We start from the raw sequence: 15,525 nt of genomic DNA on the forward strand, positions 1-15,525 counted from the left end.
TCACCATCTGCTTAACTTCGTCAATGGATACCTCTGCTTAGATCTGCAGCTTGAATACTTCATCCCCCCAATACTCTTTCATGAATTAAAGGAGTTCTTTTTCAGAACATAATTGTCCATCTCCACGGCCCTACCAAAAGAATATTTCAGCTTATTAGAGCATCTCCTCATTCTCCTTCCATCTGAGGTTTGAATCCCTCTCTTACTGACCCCGATGTTTCATGTTGTCTTTCTATGTGTCGATTATTCTTTTATCTCCCTGGAGGAAAAAGCCAGGTCTGCAGGTCTCATCTGTGTAGTGAAAGGGTTAAATCTTGCCCAGGCCACAAGAGGTAGTTACGGTGTCAGATTTTAAAGCCACGCTGGTGCCTCTTTCAGCCTGGCAGCGGCTGGGCCATCTGTGGGGGCTGAGGGGGATGTGGGGCATGTTGGTGAGTGTCAGCAGCCATGGCCTGGCCCCGCCTGGGTTGGGGGACTCCCCTGGGAAGGGCTTTTTCCACCCCACTGGAATGGGACCGAGAGAGCTTCCTGGGAGAAGCCAGTGCTGCAGCAGAGACCTGCCCGGCCTGCGGGAGGCATTGGGTTGGGGAGGGGGGGGGCCTCAGTCTCCATTCCCCACCCAGGAGCCGATGGGGTTTGGCCCAGTCCCCCACCCCCAGGCAGGTCGCACAGGCCATGGGGGAGCAGGGCCAGCCGCACCAGAGTTCTGCTGCATTTCATGGCTGGAAAGAAAGAGAGAGAAGTTCCCGAGCTTGGTTTTTAAAAGGCGGAATTCACAGAGGTGGACTTACTTTTCAGTGGTGCAAAGTGCTGTCAGTTCTCAGAACTGGCCAGCTATTGGCCTATCTCAAGCACAGAAGAAACTCCCAGCAGCTTCTCTCAAAGAAATCCCTTCCGTGGGTGGCTCTTACTGCTTTCCCTAAATGTCAAACTTCCATAGCTAAGGTGTGGTTTTTGGCCGATTGCCAAATCCACCCCAGCCCTAGAGATTTGTCCCTTTCTTCCCCTTATTAAACTTTTAAATATTAATATAACTATAATAATTAATATAACTTTAAAAAACTCTAAAGAGTGAAGCCTGTTTTTTTTCTTTACTAGCACATATATAAATATACAGAGAGAGAAAGAGGTAACAAGAGAGAACAAACAACAGCATCCCTCCAAACTAATCACGGATTCTTCTCACCCACTGAGCAGTTCTGCCTTTGCTGTAGTTATGATCACAACTGGCAGAGGCTGCTGTTGGCTCACGTCGAGGCAGAGTGGCTGCAGTGACTCTGCCCTGGTTCCAGGGGGTGGTGTTGGCTCAGGCGGCTTCAGGGGGCCAGCGATGGGAGCTGTGAGCCACCCCAGGGGTTAATGGCAGCCTCAGGGGGAGAGAGAAGGTGGGGGTCTGGTTTTCCCACGTTCTCACCTGTCTATTGCAGTATCCTGGAGATGGCAGCTCTGGTGAGGCTCCAGTTGAACAGCAGCTGGGGCTCCCTCTCTGCAGAGAGAGAGAGAGAGGACAGGTGGGGTTGTCCAGTTTCCCCTGAAGCTCGCAGGCAGATGGTGAGGGCCTTCATGCTGATGGCGAGTGCTGAAAAGTCCCCGTCAACCAGCTGCTGCTGCAAGCAACAGGCTCACCCATGGGTGGCAAGGAGAATTCTGAAGCAGTGCCGGGCCCAGCACCAGAAACTGCCCCAACTGCCCTGCTCCTAGCATAGCCAGATGGTTCTTCCCTCAGCAAGCCCGTGCCTAACCCCACCCTCCCTCCCTGGAAGCTTCCAGTGGAATGGGAGGGACATCGGCCAGTTCTTTGGTATCTCAATTGCCCATCATCCCTTCCCAAGGGGTGTCAACTTCCCCCTCCTCATGTATCAACATCCCCCTTTTCATGTAACAAATAGGAGAAAATCCACCAAAACAAACCCCGCAAACCCACAACATTTGCCACCCTGAATGTTTTCCCATACCAACATATCACATCAAACTTTGATTTTCAAACCGTATAACTACATGTATTATCCTAATTGTACACATACATACATGCAGGTATGGCTACAGGCACAGTGTCTTGGGCAATTCATCCCAAAACACGGTCTCCTTGAGACATACATCATGTTTCTCCATCTTTCTGCATCACTCAGCAAGTGCAAATTGGTGCACTGAGCAACCCCACAGATGGGTTTGTCTTTGATTGAGGCAGAATTAATGCAAACAATCTTTCCCAGCATACCTCTCATATGCACCACCAGATCCTTGTCTCCATCTGCTGTGCACAGGGGTTTGGATCAGGAATAGGCAGCTTCATTGGTGGAACTTCTGGTGTTAACTAACCATGTAGCTTTTGCTAGATGCAGCTGCCACTGCTTGAAGATCCCATGCCTCCCATTGCTTTCAATATTGTTTTTAAGAGTTCATTGCACCGCTCAACTTTCCTGGCAGCTGGTGCATAGAAGGGAATGTGATTCACCCACTCGACGCCATGTTCTCTAGCCCAGGTGTTTATAAGGCTGTCCGTGAAATGAGTGCCTTTGTTGGACTCAATTGTGTGGCAGGTACCATCCTTCCACAGGACCTGCTTTCCAAGGCCCAGGATGGTGTTCTGGGTAGCAGTGTGAGGCACAGGCTAGGTCTCCAGCCATGCTGCGGTGGCTTCTACCACTGTGAGCATGTAGCACTTGCCTTGGAGGGTTTGAGGCAGTGTGATGTAGTCTGCCAGGCCTCCCCACTTACATTTGGACCACGGCCCCCATACCACAGGGGCTTCACCCGCTTAGCTTGCTTGATCGCAGCTCATGTCTCACCATTATGGATAACCTGAGAGATGCTGTCCATGGCTTGATCTACCCCTCGGTCTCATGCCCACTTATAGGTGGCATCTCTGCCCTGATGGCCTGAGGCATCATGGGTCCATCAAGCTAGGAATAACTGTCCCTTGTGTTACCAATCCAAATCTATCTTGAACAAAACAACTTGATTTTTTCAGCCTGATCCGCCTGTTCATTATTTCGGTGCTTCTCATTAGCCTGACTCTTGGGGACATGGACGTGACAGACTTTCACAGGTAGCTTCTCTACCCAAATGGCAACATCTTGCCATTCGTCAGCAGCCCAGAATAGTTTTCCCCTATGCTGCCAATTGGCCTTTTTCCACTTTTCCAGCCAGGAAACAGCTCCACAGAGCATTGGCTACCATCCATGAGTCAGTGTAGAGGGAAAGTTCTGGCCACTTCTCTCACTCAGCAATGTCCAGGGCCAACTGGATGGCTTTGAGTTCAGCAAGTTGTATATTTCCATCTTCTCCTTTGGTAGCTTCTGCAGCCTGTCGTGTTGGGCTCCATACAGCTGCTTTTCCCTTTCAGTTCATCTTTACAATACAACAGGAGCTGTCAGTAAAAAGAGTGTAGCATGCTTCTTCTTGTGGCAGTTGGTTGTAAGGTGGAGCTTCTGCAGCAAGCGACACCTGTTTGTGCTCCTCTTTTTCTGGTAGACCAAAGTTTTCACCTTCAGGCCAATTCATAATTACCTCCAAGATCCCAGAGCAATTTGGGTTTCCAGTACTGGCATGTTGTGTGTTGAGGGCAATCCATTTGCTCCATGTGGCATTGCTGGCATGGTGGGGAGAAGGAAACTTTCCTTTGAAAATCCACACCAGCACTGGCAGTCGGGGTGCCAGGAGGAGTTGTGCATCTGTGCCAGTCACCTCTGAGGTGTCTTGAACTCCTTCATAGGCTGCCAGGATCTCCTTCTGTGTGGGAGTGTAGTCGGCTTGAGACCCTCTGTAGGTTTGATTCCAGAATCCCAGCGGATGGCCTCGAGTCTCACCAGGCACTTTCTGCCAAAGGTTCCAGGACAGACCGTGGCTCCTGGCTGCAGAGTAAAGCACATTTCTCACCTCTGGTCCTGTCCTGACTGGACAAGGGCTACTGCATGAGCGATCTTCTGCTTGATCTGGGCAAAGGTGGACATCGTCCGTCTTGCGGGTTACCAGGTAGAGAGGGCTCACGATCTGTACTCAGGAATTTTTATGTGAAGTCATGGGTTGGAGACAGATTCATGACTCAAGTCCAATGATGATGTGACAAACAGCAAAGAGTTTATTATGGCAACTCTTTATATAGGGAGTTCAAAATTATCGGGCTTGGACTGTTGATTGGTTGAGATCTCTGCACCGCCCACATCTCTGGCCAGTGATATGTCTGCAATTAGGATAAAAAGGGATCAGCTGAAGGTCCCCTGTGTAGGTTTGCATCCAGCCTATCCTTACCATACCCAAGGACTTGTTTATCTTCTAGGCTGGTCAAGTTTGAGGGTCTGATACGGCCAAATTTTTCTGGCAGCTACAGCATTGTGACACAAGGAATGTGCATTCTCCAAAAACCTATGGCACCTAGGAAGGCTTACGTTTGCTTCTTGTTGGTCGGTGGAGACACTGTTTTGAGCTCGTTGATTGCCTCAGTGGTATCTGGCTTTATCTGTCTTGCCACTTTACTCCCAGGTGTGGTGGCCTACAGCTGGCCTGGAGGCCCTACAGTTATAAATAATCCCAACTCTATAGCTGACATGTGGTTCATTACTAACTCCCTTGCTTATAAAACTCAACCAGTAACGTCCGTTGGAGAGCAGGCCCAGGCCGTTGGGGATTCAGGCCGCTATTGGCTGGTTGTCCGGGTGGCAGCTGGCTCAACCAATGAGGATTGGCCATGCGTGCCTTCTGATCTATATAAGCTGAAGAGGTCTCAATAAAGTTGGCTGTTGTGCGTGAGCTTTGGTGCGTTTATTTCATGTCCTTGTCTCCAACATCAAAGTGGCACCCAGGAACTGGATCTCTCGGGCAGATCCCTTGACTTTGCTCTTCTTGATGGCAAAGTTTGCTTCCAGGAGAATCTGGATGATTTTTTCTCCTGTCTCCAATACTTGCATTGCTGTGTTCCCCCACACAATGATGTCATCGATGTACTGCCGATTCAGCCTTTTCCAGTGCAGCCTGGATCAGTCCATGGCAGATGGTGGGGCTGTGCTTCCACCCCTGGGGGCAGTCGGTTCCAGGTGTACTGCACTCCCCTCCAGGTGAAGGCAAACTGAGGCCTGCATTCTGCTGCCAGGGGAATGGAGAAAAATGCATTAGCAATGTCAATAGTGGCGTACCACTTCACTGCCTTGGACTCCAGCTCGTACTGGAGCTCCAGCATGTCCGGCACAGCAGCGCTCAGAGGTGGAGTCACTTCATTCAATGCACGATAGTCCACAGTCAATCTCCATTCTCTGTCAGACTTGCACATAGACCAGATAGGGCTGTTGAAGGGTGAGTGGGCCTTGCTGATCACCCCTTGACTTTTCAGCTCACAGATCATCTTTTCGATGGGGATCACGGAACCTCAATGTGTCTGATACTGCTGGCAATGCACCGTTGAGGTGGCAATTAGTACTAATTGTTCTTCAGCCTTCAAGAGTCTGACAGCAGAAGTATTTTCCGACAGCCCAGGCAAGGACTCTCAATTGCTTAATACCCTCTGCCTCCACAGCAGCGATTCCAAAAGCCCACCTGAATCCTTTTGTGTCTTTGAAATAACTACTTAAGAGGAAATCTATGCCCAGAATACTCGGGGCCTCTGGACCAGTCACAGGAGGGTGTTTCTTCCACTCTTTCCCAGTCAAATTCACCTCAGCTTCCAGCAGGATCAACTGCTGCGATCCCCCTGCCGCCCCAGCAATAGAAATGGGTTCTGCCCCCACAGGTCCCAATGGGATTAGAGTACACTGTTTCACCAGTGTTGACAAAAGCCTCATATTTCTATGGTTCTGATGTGCCAGGCCATGGGATCCACACAGCCCAAATGACACAATTTTCCCTGGCCTCCACCTGGCTAGAAGCAGGGCCTCTCTAGTCCTGGCTACTGTTCCCTCCCTGGATGTTTTATTCATCTATTCTGGATGTTCCTTTTAGGGGATCTAACATATCATCCTCCCTTTCTATTATACCTGGCAGCTTGGTCAGGGGAAGCTGGGGCTACATTCATTTTGGTGGAACTCCCTCTGTTAGTTTCCTCCCTTGGCTTGCATAGCCATGCTGCTAGGACAGAGGTGGGTTTTCCATTCCTCCTCCTCACGTCTTCCCCATGTTCACACAGGAAGAACCACAAGTCAGCTCGTGGGGTGTACTCCCTCTCCCTAGTTGGGGGATGTTGGGCTCTGATGTTGGGGCCTCTGGTTTGAACTGGTGCCACATGGGAACTGTTCTTCCTCATCTCCTTCCTCATCTTCTCTCGAAATTTTTCCTGGTCATCATTGAGACTCAAACACAGCAGAGACATGAATGTACATCAGGCCATGGACCATGGTCTCATAATTCCTAAATTTGCTTGGTACTGAGAAGAATGACAGATTTGTCTTTACAGACAAGCTGTGGGTCTGCTGGTAGATAAAACTAGCACTGAGAGATAAAAGAAGCAATGGGAAGGATTCCACCAATTGATGAATGGAAAAAAAGATATTTGCCTTTATGAACAAACTGTAGGTTTGCTGAGAAATGAAATTGGGTGTTGAAAGATGAGAGAAACAATGGGGGAAAAAACATAAATTCCATAAGAATTAAAAATTAAAAGAGATGTTTATATATTAGAGGGGAATCTTAGGTATCAGGTGTTCCAGGAAGTCTCTACCTCTCAAGTACCTTAGACAATGGGGAAAGAGAGAGGGAAATGTGGTCGGGAAATTAGGATAAAAAGGAGGCTGTGTCCTCCAAAAATTTGAGAGACCCCAGGAGTATGCCCCATGGCCTCTCCCTTTATTTGAAAAAGGTAAAAGGACTCCTCTGTGTCCTTTTTGGAAATAAACCTGGCATTTGTGGATTGATTTCCCTTACACACTGAAGCCTTAACATTCACTACAGAGGGGCTGGGCAGTGGCTGGAGCTGTGGGGATCACTGTGATTGTGGTGCCTGGAGATGGGCATGAGGCTTCTCCCAGCCAGGAAGCACCGTCTGTGTCCTGCAGCCCGTGGGTTGCTGGCGGGATTGCTGAGGGCTCTGAGGCTCTCTCAATCCGGTTCCTCTGGAGCTCCATCGGGGCTGCGCCGCTGCCGGGCAGGTTGGCCGGGCTGGGGGAGACCAGAGGGGCTGGGGTGGAGGGAGGCCTGGAAGGAATGCGGTGCTGCAGAGGCCTTGATGGGACAAGGCAGTGGGAAGGCACAAGGGGCAGGTGTGAGGGAGGAGGTGGCAGGAGGCTCCAAGGGCACAGGAGGCCCCTGTGGGGCCGGGGTGGTGGAAGCCCTGAGGAATTGGGTGTCAGAGACCACGAGCAGCCCCCGGGCAGTCACCTTGTTCCTGTCACCCGCTGCTCTGGTGCTTCCCCTGAGAGACTGCCATGCCTGCAGCAGAAGCCCTCGAGGCTGGGCCTCAGCAGCCCCGAGGTGCCCAGGCTGGGCTGGCTGGCGACAAGGAGGGCAAGGAGGCCCTGGCAGGGCACAGCCACTGGGTGCTGCCAGGGCAGCGGGCAGAGGCAGGGCTGGCGGCCAGCCCGGGCCCCCGCGCCTGCCCAGGCCACGGTGCTGAGACCGAGGCTCCCCTGACACAGAGCTCTGCGTCTGCACAGCTTCTGCCTCCATGGGGAGGGTGGTGATGTCTCCTCGAGCAGCGCTGCTGAGTCGCTGCTGCTGAAGCGGCTCTGGACAGAGCAGAAACGGCACCAGAGCGTGCACAGGAACAGCATCACCCTGAATGTCAGCACCTGCTCAATGAGGTGTCTGCACCAGCCGTGATGCCAAAAGGAGAGACACTGTGGCACCATTGCACATGGTTTGGCAAAAGGCTTCAGCAGAATTGGCCACAATGGTTTCTCTTGACTTGCCAGCCTCACAGCAATGCTTGGCAGCTGCAGCTGCAGCCTGTGCCCCTGACTGGCTTCAATGGCAGGGCTTGAGGGCAGATTCGCCTCCCAAGGCAGCAGCATTGGTGCCATTGCTGCAGGTGCTGTCCCTCGCCTCCATGCAGGTACCTTAAAGACACGTGATTGGTCTTACAAACTAAATCCTGGACTGGCTTAGAACAAAGGAATAATCAGCAGGCGCTGCTGCTAGAAGATCCTGCTTTATTCTTGCTGGAGGCCATCCCCTACCAATGCATGGCCCTCCATTATTCCTGGATCAGGTCTGGTGGACCTTTGACAACAAGTCTGTCCCGCGTGCATGTGACAGCACAAAACGGCAGGACATGTCAGCTTCCAGCACTTGTCTTGGCTGGCAGCATCTTCAGAGAGAGACACAGAACAGCTTCTCCTCCCAGAGTTATCCCTGGCCTCTGCACTTCCCCAGGTGTCTGCCTCGATGTTCACTGGGGACCTCCCTGTTTGTGGCCGTCCATTGCCGTGCTCAGCAGGCCGCCAGCTGTGTTTGCACATGAGCTGCCACAGGCAGACACACAGCAACTGCAGCAGATGCTGGGCCAATTCTTTTTTTTTCCAGACTGGAAGCACCACCCCTGTCCTGCCCTGCACTTGCTTTGTCCCACGCAAGCCCCATCCCAGTGCCTGGCGCTCGGCTCCCAGCCCCAGCTGGGCTCAGTGCTGGTGGCAGAGTCCCACTGTGCCAGTGTGTGCCAGCCTGGGGGCACAGGGAACAGCCCTCAGGACCACACTGGAGTGACCCTGCTGCTTCCTTTTCTTCCAGTACTGACCAATATGATGGACACCTATAGGTGTTTTATCAATTGTTGTTGTTATAATTTTCTTTCAGTACATTTATTATGTTACTGTTTCTAGATAGGTCCTTCTACTATAAATATATTTCACAGATTGTTCTTCTTATAAGGATTCTCATAATGTTCGGGAGAGACATATATAGTATTTAGCTAAGAAACTTAATAATACTGAATTTTATAAGGAGTAGTATTGAAATTATTTAAGAAATATGTCTTTCTGTGATTTTGCTTTCTTCATTTTTTTTTTTAATCTTATTGCTTTAGCTTCTCTTAGTTCTAGTTAAGGATATCTTCTTTCTAATATAGTAAAATATTACGGTGAAGAACAGGGAGTAACTCAGGCTTAGACTTGGATGAATGTGTCACCGCTGTGGGAAGGAAAGCAGCTAAACCCGTGAAGTTTAAGTCAAAAGAGTATTGTTTTACCGAAAGGAGTCTTGGAAGTATTTTATAATGAGAGATATAAATCTAAATTTATAAATTAGATGTCTAAGAAAGAAATTAAAACAATCAAATAATAAATGGATTATCACAAGCAGAAAAAGCACATGTGGGAGGCTTGAAATGTCATCTGGAGGACAGCATGACAAAGATGATGATGATGATGATGATGACGACGATGATGATGATGACGATGACGATGAAGTAAGAGGGGATATCCCCCAATCTCTTCTCAAGATTACCATAAAAGAACATTGGATGACAATATTGCTTCACAGAAACGCTGCAAGAAGAAACATGATACACCTGTGTCTGGGGAAATCATAGGCTGATCTCAGCAAAAGGGGGATAAACGTTTACAGAAACTCCTGAAAGTCTTTGTTTTGCAGGCAAATAATGGTGAATAAATGACTGTTGGTCTCTGATACTGACCAGCATTGCAGTTAGGAATGTTACTTCAACAGCACCCAAGGTGTTGAAGTTTAAACTTTTGGGTCTCTCCTTTGATTCAGTTAATATGTTCTGTAGTTCATTGTTGTTGCTCTTCTAGAAATAAATTGCCCTTTTAAAAATAAAAATAAATTTAAAATAGAAATAAATTGCCTGGGGTTTACCACACCCCAGCTCTATTTGAAATTCTTTCAGACACAGGCAGCGTTTGCACAGTTTGCAGAGAGCCTGGGCCAGGGTTCCTTCCCCCTGTTCCAGACAAGGGTTGAGATCACTTAAAAAATCCCCTGGCAAGGGGATCAGTACAACCCAGAAGTGATATAAAGCACCAGCACAACAAAGTTCATTGGCAAGGTTCACTTTGCTGCTGATGAGATGGTTAAGACACACCTAGCACACCTAGGGATAAAAAGCAACAATAAACTAAACCCAGTCCATCCAAACAGAAATGAAGTGAGAACTTTCCGTGTGTGTTGAGTACATGTGTGTGTTCAAATGTGTGTGACAAAGGCAATACGGCCAAAAAAGCTTAATAGCACTGAAACTGAGCAGGCCTTAAACTTCACTTCTACCTTAAGATTTAAGCAAGGAACAACACTTAACAGCAGTTAGCTTATCATAGAACTGACTGAGATATCCAAGGTACTTAAACACCCAAGAGAACAGCATTTCTCCCCCCTTTGCCAGAGCACAGGTACACGTGTGTGTATGTTGGAACTCTGGACACAGAGAATTCCATGCTTTCTGTGCTGACAGGCACAGACTCACAAGAAAACACCGTGTTTGACCTGAGGCCATGGAAAAGGCTTCCAAAATTAATAGATAGAACTGAAACTGTAAATGTGTAGTTTAAGCAGAAGTGTGTTATATTCCTTATATAAGAAAATTTAGACTTTAAGGTTTTAGAATATAATAATATGTATGCAAAAGACAGAGGGTTTAGGGCCTTAACCTGCCCTGTTCATTCTTCCTTCTTTTTCATGGTTTTGGATGGTATTGGGTGACTGGGCAGTAAAGTATGCACTGCGGAACACAGGTGTTTGGTTATTGGGCTATAAGTGAAAATAAGTTACTTGGCATTTCATTTTTGAGCAAGCTGACACTTAAAACACCTTGAAGAGATACTTCACTCTCCATTTTGCAGCTTGTTAGCCTAGTGTACCTAGCTCCTCACTGTCTGTAAAGATGTAATACAGATAAGGAAGAAGAAACAACTGAGCTCAAACAAGAAAACAGTCTCTCTCTCATTCTCTCTCTCTCTCTCTCTCTCTCTTTCGTTATCTTGGTGCTGAGGAAAAGAGCTGAGCTATCAGTATCGCATCCCGACATGTGCACACAGCCAGAAAGAGTCAGAGCAGTGTCCCTGGGAGAAATTCCCCTCAGAGGCAATCAAATGCTTACTTTGGTTGATTTTGCATCTTCCCAAGGCTTGAGCCACGAGCAGTGTGGGGACCAGCCCCGGATCTGTCCTTGTTTGGGGCTCCTCCGAGTGCAGCAAGCAGGAGAGATCCTGGCTTGGAGAGGCCCTGAGGCTCCGAGGGAGCTCGCTGGGCACTGCTGCGGCCCAGGAGAACTGCAAGGGGCTTGTTTGGGACCGCTGCTTTTGAGTCACAAGAGGTGGGCTTTAGTCATACCAGTGTTTCATCCTGGCCATAGATTGGCTCAGCAACTTTCTCTGCAAGTGTGAGAGCAGGGATGTTGTGCCACTCAGGCAAGAGAAATAGTTCCCAAGACTGTTCTTAAGGTAGCCAAGAGCTCATCAGACATCAGCAGTTCCTGGAAGCAGACAGTGTTTCTGATAAAGCCCAGCAGAGCTGAGCCAGGGGCTGTTCATCAAGGCCCAGGCCTAAGGACCATTTCTCAGATCTCAGAGTGGCCTGGAAACAGGCTGGAGGCGATGGTGGTAGTGCAGCAGTGCCCGGCTGCTGGCATTTCCAGCCAGGAGCTGCTGAGAGGCTTTGGGAGGGCAGGGAGCAGCCCAGGGTGAGTGCTGAGGACAGGCAGGAGGCCACCAAAGGGACACCGGAGCAAGCTGTGTGACAGAGCCCAGAGACAAGTCCCAGAGAAAGGCTGCCCTGTTCCACACCAAGACAGGGCCTCTCACAGCCCCAGAAAACATAAAGTCTTTTGGCTTTTCCCTTGAGTGGGAGATGAAGTCAAAAGCCAAGGGATTCTGCTCACTTCCGTCTTTGCCTGGCCTGCTCCTGTGCTCCCAGCACCACATCTGGCCTGCTGCAGAGCCTGTACTCTCCCCACATAGAGGAGCCTGGCCTCCACCAGTAGCACAGCCCTGGAAAATAGGAAATCTCTGCTTTGGTCCTGGGAATGGGACCTACTGCATAAGAGGAGACTGTGCCTAGAAATGGCTGCCTGAAGGATGGTGTGGTTCCTGTTTCCAAGCAATCTTAATGCCTCCCCTCAGGGTCCTAGGACTACAAGCGCAAGGAGGAGTTAGGGCCAAGGGAACATTTGCCATCTGGGCAGTGCAGAAGGATCTGCAGTACAAGTCCTTGGATTTAGGAAAGCAGAAGTTTGTGAGTAACCCCATGCACTGCCTTGCACTATGGAGTTTATATTAACAAGATAAATGGATTCATGAAGTGTTAAAAATGAAGTTAGCATTTTGACAACTAGGTCCCTTGAGTTAATAACAGTTTAATTAAAAATGAGTACAATTTAGTAAATTGAATAGTAATCTGGTATAAAAGAATACAGTTTAGTAAAAGAATACAATTTAGTAAAAAATTATGATTTATATATATAATTTGCCAGTAATGAAGTATGATAAAAGCATAAGCAAAACCGACTGGGGTACAGGGAGGGCTTGTTACCCCGACCTCACGTATATGGATGCTAAATCTAAACCACAGTGCCTGTACAAATTACAGGCCGCCTGGCTCCTCGGGCTGCCTGAGAAAATAGCCTGGGAAAAATATGAGAAGGAATTAAAACAATTCTCAGAGATACTAAACAGCCTTGCAGGTGTTGTTTTGCAGTCTTGTTTTCTCTTGCGGGAGAAGGCCAGGGGGGTGATGGGCCACCCTGACCAATGATGGTGATGTAGCACTTTGTTAACCAATAAGAGTTTCTTTTCTGTATCTTTCACGTACCAGTCTATAAAACAGGCCTGAAGTAATAAACCAGAGAATTCTCGTGTTGTAACTCCCTTGAGAGTCCATTGTCGTTCTTTATCGCCGTTCCCAATCGGAGGGACACACGTACAAAACCAATGGGGGTACAGAGGCTTCAGAGTGCAGGGAGAGGCGTCGCTTGGCACTCAGAGGCCTTGTGGCGCTCGGCAAGAATTCCTCCATGGTGAGAAGGGGGCAGCGGCTGCCGGCGTGGGGCTGGGGAAGGCAGTGGCTTGCGCTTGGCTGGCTTTTGGGCACTGAGGCAGCTGCTGCCAGCTCTCCTGCCTCCTGCCTCTTGCCTCCTGCCCCAGGCCTTTGGCACAGGCCTTTGGCCTCTGGGCCCTGTGGCAGCAGGGTGGCATTTCACACACTTGTGTTCCACACAGGCCAAAAGAATGTGGGGCCTGCATGAAAGGCTCGTGGAGCTCCTGGGGGAAAATGACAGCCATGTGCTTGGGATGAGCATCGCTCTCCTCAGCCGTTTGTTCCTGTACAATGGTGGCCCGATAACCATCCCCCTCGGCCTGCAGCTGGCTGAGGCGCTCCTGCCGCTCTTTGACAATGTAAGGCTCTGTGTCTCCAGCCATGGCTGCTGCCTGGGCACTGTGCCCTGGGCATTTGCAGGCCTGTGCCCAGGTGGGCCTGAAGCAGCTGATGCTGAGGTCTTTATTTCTTCCTTTCGTACAGGACGATAGCCAGGTGCAGCTGTGCTCCATGTTCATCTTTCGAGAGATGATGGATTTTCTACCAAAGGAGGGAAAAAAGGCCTTGAAGTCCCACGTGCAGCAGAGCCTGCTCCCACTCTCCTTGCACTGCCATGACGAGAACCAGCGCGTGGTTGATGTGAGGACTCGGCAGCTGCCGTGGCTCCCTGGCAGGGCGCTCGGCTGCCTCCTGCTCTGCTGCCTTGCAGGCTGCAGCTCCCTCCTGGTCTTGGCCCAGGGACGTGGGTCCTGTGCCCTGGGCTGTGGTGCCATCTCTGGGTCTCTGCTGCTCTCCAGGCCTCCCGGGAAACGCTGCTCTGTTCCGCCCGATTCCTGAAGAGGAAGGATCTCCAGCAGATGCTGCGGGTGGATCAGACCTGGAGGTTCGGCGAGGGCCTGGTAAGGGCGGGCTGGAAGCCCCAGCCCCAGGCTGGAGAAGCTCAGTGTGTGCGGCTGGCAGCTGTGCCCTGCCCAGTGCCGCACCCAGGGCCGCCAGCCTGTGCCCCACACGCTGCTCCCTTCCCTGGGCCCCGCGGGCTCTACTCCAGCCCCCTGTGGCCCCGAGCCGTGTGCCCATGGAGCCCCGGCACCGCTGCTCTGTCGGGCAGGGCAGCAGCGCGGCTCCCCGGGCAGCAGCCGGCCCTCTGCCCCCTCCAGAGCCCGGCGCCAGCGGCTGCTGCCCGGTGCCTCAGGGCTGGGCGGGCACGGGAGGCCGGGGCTGGCCGCAGGCAGCAGTGCCCGGCCGAGGGGCAGAGCCCGCACCAACCCTTCCCTCCCGCCGCTCTCTGCAGCTGGCACAGGACAGGAGCCGAGCGGCTGAGCACCTGCACCGGGCCCTGCTGTACCTGGACAGCCCACAGGAGTCCCTGCGAGCGGCGGCCATCAGGTTCATTGGTGAGCCACGAACCGGGCTGGGCTCCCTCCCTGCCCCGCCGCAGCTCGGCCCCAACCCCGGCTGCTACCCCGGCCCTGGAGGCCCGGCTGCCCTCGGGGCTGCTGCTGCCGGCCTCTGGCAGCCGGGCCCTTGGGCTGAGTCAGGATGCGGCAAGGGCCGGGGCTGAGCCCTGCCGGGGCAGGAGGCCGTGTGGCCCCAGGGCTGGCAGCGCCGCTGGCAGGGAGCTGTGCTGCTGGGACCCTGACAGGCTCTGTGTTCCCAGGGATGGCCGGGTGGCACCTCCGGGGGAACAAACGAGAGCTCCAGAGCATCTGTCAGAGTGAGTGAGGGCAGCGGGCTGCCAGCCCCGGCTGCCAAGGAGAGCTGCAATCCCTGCCCCGGCTGCCCAGGGCTCTGCTCCCTGTGCGGACCAGGCCTGGTGTGGCCAGGGCACACACAGAGATTTCAGGGGCACGAGTGCCAATAGTGTCCAGTGGCTTTGGGCTGATCCCTTTGGTCCCTGCTCCCTCCTGGCCATGGCCAGAGCCACCTGGGTTGGCCCTTGCACGGGGCTCTCCTCGGGTCCCTGCAGATGCAGATCTGACCATGGCTCTGTTCCTCTCTCTTGCAGCCCTTGATGACAAGGCACAGGACATCAGCCCTGCCATCAGAATGCTGGCTCTGGAAACAGCCTTTGTCCTCCGGGCAGCTCAAGGCTCCATCTTGCAGAAGTGGCAAGATGGATTCCGCAGGGCACGCAAGAACCGCCCTTGTCTGTGGGCCCGTGGCTGGCTGTGCTGCTGGAGCTCTGAGGAGAGCTGAATTGAGAGGCTCTCTGTCTGCCGGGGCCATCTGAGCCGGGCAGGATTTTTCTTTAGGATTTTTTTTTATTCCTTCTTCGTTGTTCTTTATAGTATAGAAATATAGAATTAGAAATATATAGAATATAGGTATAGAATTATATATAGAAATATAGAATGTGTTCTCATACCCAGTGTCTCAGGTGCTTTCTCTGGTGCCCAGTGCGCAGGGCATAGGGGGAGAGGGGAAAAGGGTGCTTGTGCTCAGCAAGCTGCCCAGGCGTGCAGTGGGGAAGGGAAAATGGCCAGAAGGCCCTCGGCCTTGGGTGGTTATGCTGAAGCCTTAACGCTGCCCACAGAGGAGCTGGGCAGGGGCTGGAGTTGTGGGGATCGCTGTGATTGTGGTGCCTGGAGATGGGCATGAGGCTTCTCCCAGCCAGGAAGC

The 15,525-nt window shown here is 51.5% G+C and overlaps 1 protein-coding gene and 2 long non-coding RNA genes across 3 annotated transcripts in view; 1 reads left to right on the plus strand and 2 right to left on the minus strand.

The window, feature by feature from the left end:
• LOC147650263 (uncharacterized) overlaps positions 1-15,525 on the plus strand; it is a 241,358-nt gene that overhangs the window by 7,449 nt on the left and 218,384 nt on the right. The gene's annotated exons all lie outside the window — the stretch shown is intronic.
• LOC147650264 (uncharacterized) lies at positions 1,073-2,308 on the minus strand. The gene is made up of 3 exons (XR_015277149.1): positions 2,219-2,308; positions 1,415-1,486; positions 1,073-1,337 (listed from the first exon to the last, which is right to left on the minus strand). It is a non-coding gene; the product is annotated as an uncharacterized LOC147650264 (long non-coding RNA).
• Positions 4,059-4,588, minus strand: LOC147650265 (uncharacterized). The gene is made up of 2 exons (XR_015277145.1): positions 4,389-4,588; positions 4,059-4,183 (listed from the first exon to the last, which is right to left on the minus strand). It is a non-coding gene; the product is annotated as an uncharacterized LOC147650265 (long non-coding RNA).

Source organism: Cyanistes caeruleus, chromosome 16 (assembly GCF_971803275.1).
Source record: "Cyanistes caeruleus chromosome 16, bCyaCae1.hap1.1, whole genome shotgun sequence".
In the NCBI taxonomy this organism is placed as follows: domain Eukaryota; kingdom Metazoa; phylum Chordata; class Aves; order Passeriformes; family Paridae; genus Cyanistes; species Cyanistes caeruleus.